This window comes from Plectropomus leopardus, chromosome 20 (assembly GCF_008729295.1).
Source record: "Plectropomus leopardus isolate mb chromosome 20, YSFRI_Pleo_2.0, whole genome shotgun sequence".
NCBI lineage: Eukaryota > Metazoa > Chordata > Actinopteri > Perciformes > Serranidae > Plectropomus > Plectropomus leopardus.
In genome coordinates, this window is record NC_056482.1 from 21630382 (window position 1) to 21637321 (window position 6940).

A 6940-nucleotide genomic window follows, 5' to 3' on the forward strand; every position below is an offset into this window, starting at 1 on the left:
AACATCCAATAAAGAAACTCAGCACAATTAATTACATAAACATAAACTTTTGCCAATGTGAATAGTACAAAAAGTGGTTTATAAAATGTGTCAAACACAACCATTTAAATATAAAAATGTTTTTGTTGTTTTTTTTTAAAAAAATACTTTTTGGGCCTTTTGACTTTCATCAGAGGAAAGGAGGGATAGAGGTTTAAAGCACATGGGTGCCCTTTGCTACCCAAAAATAAAGATGTTTGAGGACCTTTAAATACTAAAAATATTGAGGATGCAGTTTGTGATGAGAGCTGAAGGTGGCAAACCATGTCAATTTTTTCACACGCAAAATATTAACATATAGATAAAGTTAGAATAGGCTGGTGTGTGTGTCTACGTATATGTGTGTTTGAGTATGTGTGTATGTCTTTATATCTGAGCTTATTTTTACAGCCCACATGCTCTGTAGGGAGCACTCCTCAATATGTTTTTAGTGAGCCTCTGTCAGCTGGCTGGAGCCTCCAGATAAGGGCTGTTATGTGTTGTGTAGTTAGTGTTTAAGTATTGGTGTTCTCTACAGCTCCCCATGTCACTGTGTTATCTGAAGGGTCCCAGTGAGCTCCTCAGGCTCAGCTCTCTCCAGGTCGCAGTAATGAGAGAGGATAATTACTGATCACACTTTGCAAATGGAACAGCAGGACGATAGAGGCCATCTAATGAAGCCCTCCGTTCCACCCTACATCATATATAGGCTATATACACACACACACACACACACACATTAAGAGCATGGTAATGAACACTGAAATAGCAACACATCTCCTTAGACTTTAACAAGCAGAAAATATAAATCCTATAATGCTACAAGATTTGATGTCTGACCAAGATATCAATCTTTATGTAATTATGTAAACAAAACCAGGAATATGGTATAGGAACAGAGAAACTATGAAAACCAAGACAATAGATTCACAGTAAACAGTTTGCAGGTACATTAGGTATTTTTGATCATTATTTGCATCAGCTCTGCATTTAACTTACCAGATAACTGCTGGGCTCTGGGGTCATGGGGTCTGCACTCAAAAAAGTAAAGTTTTTTTCTGTATTTGAATACATGTACACATGTGACTGATCATTTCTAAGTGACCTCCCAAGATAAATGACAGGTAACATGCTGAAGGACAGCATCAGGTAATAATGCTTCCGGTAACCATGTAATTTAACGAGCAGGAGTGTGCTCACAGGGTGGATGGGTCCCATAAACAAATGACTTTCGTGTGGGAGTTCGGAGGTCATCTCTTGTGTGGCTGTGTGTATGTGTGTGTGCGCTTTTTTTTCTGACACTTTACCACGTGTCTCTTTTACCTAAACCTAACCATCCATTACAGTCCGCGCTGTCGTGTGAATACAGCATAGTAAAAAATATCATGTATATCATGTTTAAGTGTCTTCTTGATAAAACATAAGATTTATGCAGACAAAATGTTCTTGACCAATATTCAATAGTTCACCTCTGTTTTTCACATATTAAAAAGTCTCAAGCCCCACGGACTCTGTTTTGTTGCTCTCCTAACTTGAGATATTATGTCCAAAAACTGTGGAAATAGCTTTGGCCATCACCCAAGATATAAAAAAACGAATTTCACTTTAGGGATTAATTTCAAATAGTGGACTATTTTACAAGCAGGGCTCCCAGCAGCCTCATATCCCAGTAATTAAGTTGGTGAGTAAAATATCATCATAGCCAAAACCCTGATAATAAGGCCAAGGTTGTAAAAAAAGAAAACAGAATTCCTCTAAAAGAAGTCTCATCTCATTACATTTAATTGATGGTGAGCTTGAAAACAGGTTCTTTGACCTTGGGCTCTGATCACACCTGAACACCTTCCTCCTTCTCCTCCACCTATAAGTCGAGGACAAACATTGGAGCGAGCCAGAAAAAACAAAGGCAGAGGGGAGACGGAGCACTTTGTCAGATCAGCTAATTGAGTATTTGGCCCAAAGCGGCAGCCATTTATAAAGACCCCTCCTCCCTCTAGGGCTGCCCAACTGACTCCATTCCTCTGCCCCTGTCCAGCTGTGTGCTGCTGTGACACAGGGCTTTGTCACCCCTGTTCCTGTATACCCCCCTGCCTCTTCCTCATTCATCACAGCAGAGTGATTCCTGGGTTTAAGGGAAAGTGATAAAGATGTTTGCAGGCCCACTGTGGACACAGCAGGACCCTCCAGGCTAAAGTGGTCAGATCAATCAAAAGCCCTTCTGGGTCAGACTGCCCTTCTGGTTTCAGATTCAAGGAAATGGCACCATAACTTGACAGGAAACACCCAAACATTTAAAGTTACAATACACACCCTCACTTGTATACACACTGGGCCTCATGCAAGAAACAAGTACAAATTTGAGGAACTTTTTAAAAATGCATATAATTAAATCAAATAAAGATCATTTCTGAGAGTAATTATAATGACTGGATGAATACATTGCAGTGCTAAAGAAATATTACTATACTTGGTGCATTGATCCCAATTACTGTAATTTCAGTTCCCTCTGAGGACCAGTTCTGGAATGTAATTAAGTATGTTTACTCAGATACTGTACTTATGTACAAATCTTAGGAACTTTTATGTTAATTAAGTATTCTAATCTAATGTCATTTTAAATCTCTGCTCCACTACACTTCAGAGGGAAATATTTTACTTTTTCCCTTACTGCTTTTAATGGGTAACCTCTTTACACTTACTTTAGGATGTTTTGCATAAAAAAAATAAAGTATCCCATACAAGTGTAGAAAGAAAATTAATTGGCAACTATTTGTATCATTCTGTAAGTCATTTTACATTTAAAAACCATTGCATGGTTCCAGCTTCTCATATATAGGGTATGTTTAAAGACTTGCTGCTTTTCTTTTTAATTCTTTTAATAATTTCAATTGAATTAACTCATTTTAACCAGTTTGCATGCACACTTTTACTTTAATGCATTTCCCTGTAATCACATGCACACATTAAATCAATGCTTTATTTAATAGTACATGAAAGTAACTATTGCAGAGGCTCTTTTTTTTTTCACAACCTTTTTGGCATCATGTCTCCAGACTTCCTTCTATATTGTGTTTAGAGGGCATTACCAATTCTAATAGTGACTTATGATCAAGTGGGATTCATCATTGGGCACATATGGTGAGAGCAAATTTGGATGGTTAAGAACATTTGGTGCATCTGGAATTTACTTCTCTTATATATTTTTTTTTCTTTAAATTAAAAGGAAAATGTAAGAGAAATTTAGGAGAATGTTGCTGCATGAGGCCCACTGATGCACAAAAACAATTTCCCACCCTCGAGTTCATCACTAATCCCAGTTGTTGTACCCATTTTGGCCAACGCAACTCTTTTATTACGTTTGTTGCAGCGGGGAAGCTACTTCATCTTTGTTGAGGATGACAATTAGGGGGGCACCAATGTGTAATCAGAGTGAGTGTCCCCAGAATCATAATAAGTGTCTGCACTGTCTCCCACTCTTTTCCATTTGAACAGCTGTGACTCCAGCAGTGCTCTTGGCAGGCTTCATCCTCACTTGCCTCATTTACTTGCAGCCTCTGAAGTATTTGTTTGGAACAGTACGTACCTAAAACAACTGGAGATATCTGCACTGTCGTATTTACGCCATCTTCTGGATTCCATGCTTTTGCATTTTGTGATATTAATTGTCCCAGGTTATTTAATAGTTAAGTCACAATATTGTAGCATCATTCTCTTCAAATATTTACTTTGATTGGAAATCTTGTGAGAATACAAAAATATGCAATCCTTCATCTGAATCCTGCACTGCAAAAATTCTAATTTCTTTTAGAAAAAAAAATAGTCTCTGAGTCAGAGAGGTTACAGTTCAGGGTCAGCAGTCCCTCTATATTTGGTACTCTCTGTCATTTCCCTTCTTTCAATTCACAATAAGTGGATTCCACAGTTCCCCTGAGTTGATTAGAGGGTTACTCAGATCACCTGTTGTGCAGAGTGTGGGCACTGACACCTAATTAAGAATTGACAGCAGCTTGGTGCATTTCCCCTCTGGGCCAATCAGAGTGTGACATCGCCCTTTCTTAGGGCTTTAAAGAGGTGAGGAAACACACACTCAGGGCATTCTGATCCTTCCTCAGTTGAATGCAGATGTCATGTTAGCATCAGCCAGAAACTCTAACCTCTTGGTCAGTCTGACTCTTCACTATATTTTGCTTTTCTGTTTGTGGGTGATTTTTATTATTCTGAAACCTAAGTGGAGGGAATCTGAAAGAACCCCTAAACACAAGGTTACCTGCACCAGGGCAGATCTTAAGTATTTGTGCAAGGATTTTGTTTGCCAAAAATTCCCATAATGCCCGCAGGCTTTATGTAGGGATTTTGTTTATTGGTGTATTCAACTGAGACCCAATATAACCCCTATCCCCATATACCAACACATTTGGGTATCACTAAAAACACATTTAAAATTTACCCAAAGCTCACTTGGTTTTACACGATTCTGAGCACAGGTCTCCTGGGAGCATAACCAGAGTCTTATTGTTTACATGGTTTATACACAAATACTGGTTCATGATTACATGGGCTTTATACCAATTGTGGTGCATTACTTTTTGTAGGTATTTGCATGAACAGTGCCAGCCCATTCTCATTGTGGATATAAATCAAATACCACTGCTCTGTCAGTTCTTTTGGCAAAAGATACTGACAGAAAAAGCCACTTTTCGTCCACATGATATGCACAGTACAGCGTCAGGTTGAAATGCTGCCTCTAATGACATAATATAAGCAGCACAAGTGCACCTATAGGGCAGGCAGGAAGGGCGGAGGATGTGTCTAACAAACCCCAGACTTTCATGGGAGAGTTCGGTGTTTGCTTCCTGTCTGAATGTGATGGGAGTTTTTCCTACATCTTACCATGTGCCTCCTTCCCCTAATACCAACCATCTGTGCCATAAGTGATTTGGTTGACGTCCCTGCGATAGTTGTCTTGTGCTTTTATTGCCTAAATATACATGTGCAGCATTTTCCCACAATATGTTTATAAGCCACTATGTGCTTGTTTTGATATCACAGTACTGGCACCCCAGAACATTCTCTTTTCCTGCTTTTGATGAAGAAATCATCATTGATAACTGCTGCATTTGAATTGTGTGAGATAATTTAATCAATCTATTAAATAAAATCAAAACAACACCACGCATTGTTTTAATGAATCTCCATCTCTGTGTCTTGGACGTGTCTGAACTATGAAGTCATTCGCTCAAGTTCATCCACTAAAGTTACACCGACTAATGCTTTCTAAGACTGAGTTCCAGCATGTTTCATCAAAATGGCTCCGGCTGTCAATTTCATTACAAAATGTTTTCTGTTGTCATTTTTGCATAAAATTTGCACAATAGTCAATAGTGAGGTCTGGAAAAGGCCTGATCAGCATAATATATGTCTGAGGTGGTACAGCTTTTCTGCTGAGTGCAGCACCATGTCCACACCAGTTAAAAGTGATTTCCAGTAGCCCTTTTCCATTTTTTCCACTCACTTTCTGTCCTCCTCTTCACTTGGGGCAAAGTAACTGTTACTATTCTCAGTTTTTCAATATCATTGCAAGACCCCTAAAATGGATTTCCAATTATTATATCCCCTAACCAAGCTATTATGGTTATATAAATTTAAATCAACAAAAAAAAGCATCTTGTTTGTTTAATTTAATTACATTAACCAGTCATGCTAAACTCATTCCCCAGTGGCTAATGAATGGAAATAATAGCTTTAGAAAATCATCCATTTTTTTTGGCCTTGTTCTAGGCCCTCAGTCCATTTCACCGGCCAAATCTCATACACCGTCTGACAAAATGAGTCAGTTATCGCAGCGGGGAGATGCAGTGATTGCTCAGAGGAACCAGGATGAGATAATGTCCCTTGTCCCCTCCACTGTGCTCTCTTTAGTGGCCGAACCAGAACTAGTCCCTGTAATATGCCCCTGTGCCATGAAGTCAGCATGATAGCTGCTGTGCTTTGTTCCAAGTGAAAGAGGCTCTCAAAATTGAATTTCAAATGCTGTTATGACGTTTTGATTCGTGTTAAACTTTGAAATGGGTTTGTTCGCTCTTGGCGTCCCGATGGTAATGTGCCCTCACCTACGCTGCAGTCTGGCACCTCCTCTCATTAATATGGATAATTTTTCGAGTGCACCATGCAGCCAATGTAGTCCTATAGAGCAGCGCCAGGATTTTGAGTTTGGTCCACAGGGTCAAGATGCTGAAAATGTATTGCACATTAATTTACATAAATAATGAAAGAATAGAGCCTATTTAACAATATTCTGGAGATAGGCCTGGAAAAATCTGACAACTGCTGGTCATGTTGAACAGCATTACAGTTAGGAAAAACAAAATTAGAAAAATGCTGAGCAATACATACAACCTTTGGAAATCCAATCAATATAATGTGCCCTGGTATAATCATAAACGTTTTAAATAGAGAGCTGCAGGGAACCCATAACAGACTTGATAGAAAAATGCTGGAGGCCTATTTCGCCAATCCCCCCCTCCAGCTTTGTATCAAAACAATGTGAGTAGTATGTGTAGATGAACTGTGGTAAACTTCCATCTTACGAGTGTCTAGATATCCCTCCTCCTGAGGTGAAATTCCTCCAAGTGACATATTTTACATCTCTTGGAGGAGTTTTGCCGGTTGTTGCTCCAACTACAGGCTGTACTTGCACATTTTCATATTGCCTGCCACCCATGCCGCCAATAGTGTGAACAAAGAGTATACAGCTGATGGAGAAAGTTACCCGCCTCGTTCTCTCTTTCTCTCAAACTTGGACTAAAATCTGATCTGAACATCAAACCTAGGCAGTGCTGATGGAACATAAATCAAGATTATGTTATGACACTGCTTACTTGTTTCCTAAAATGTTTATATAAAAATAGTTAAGTGCCTGTTT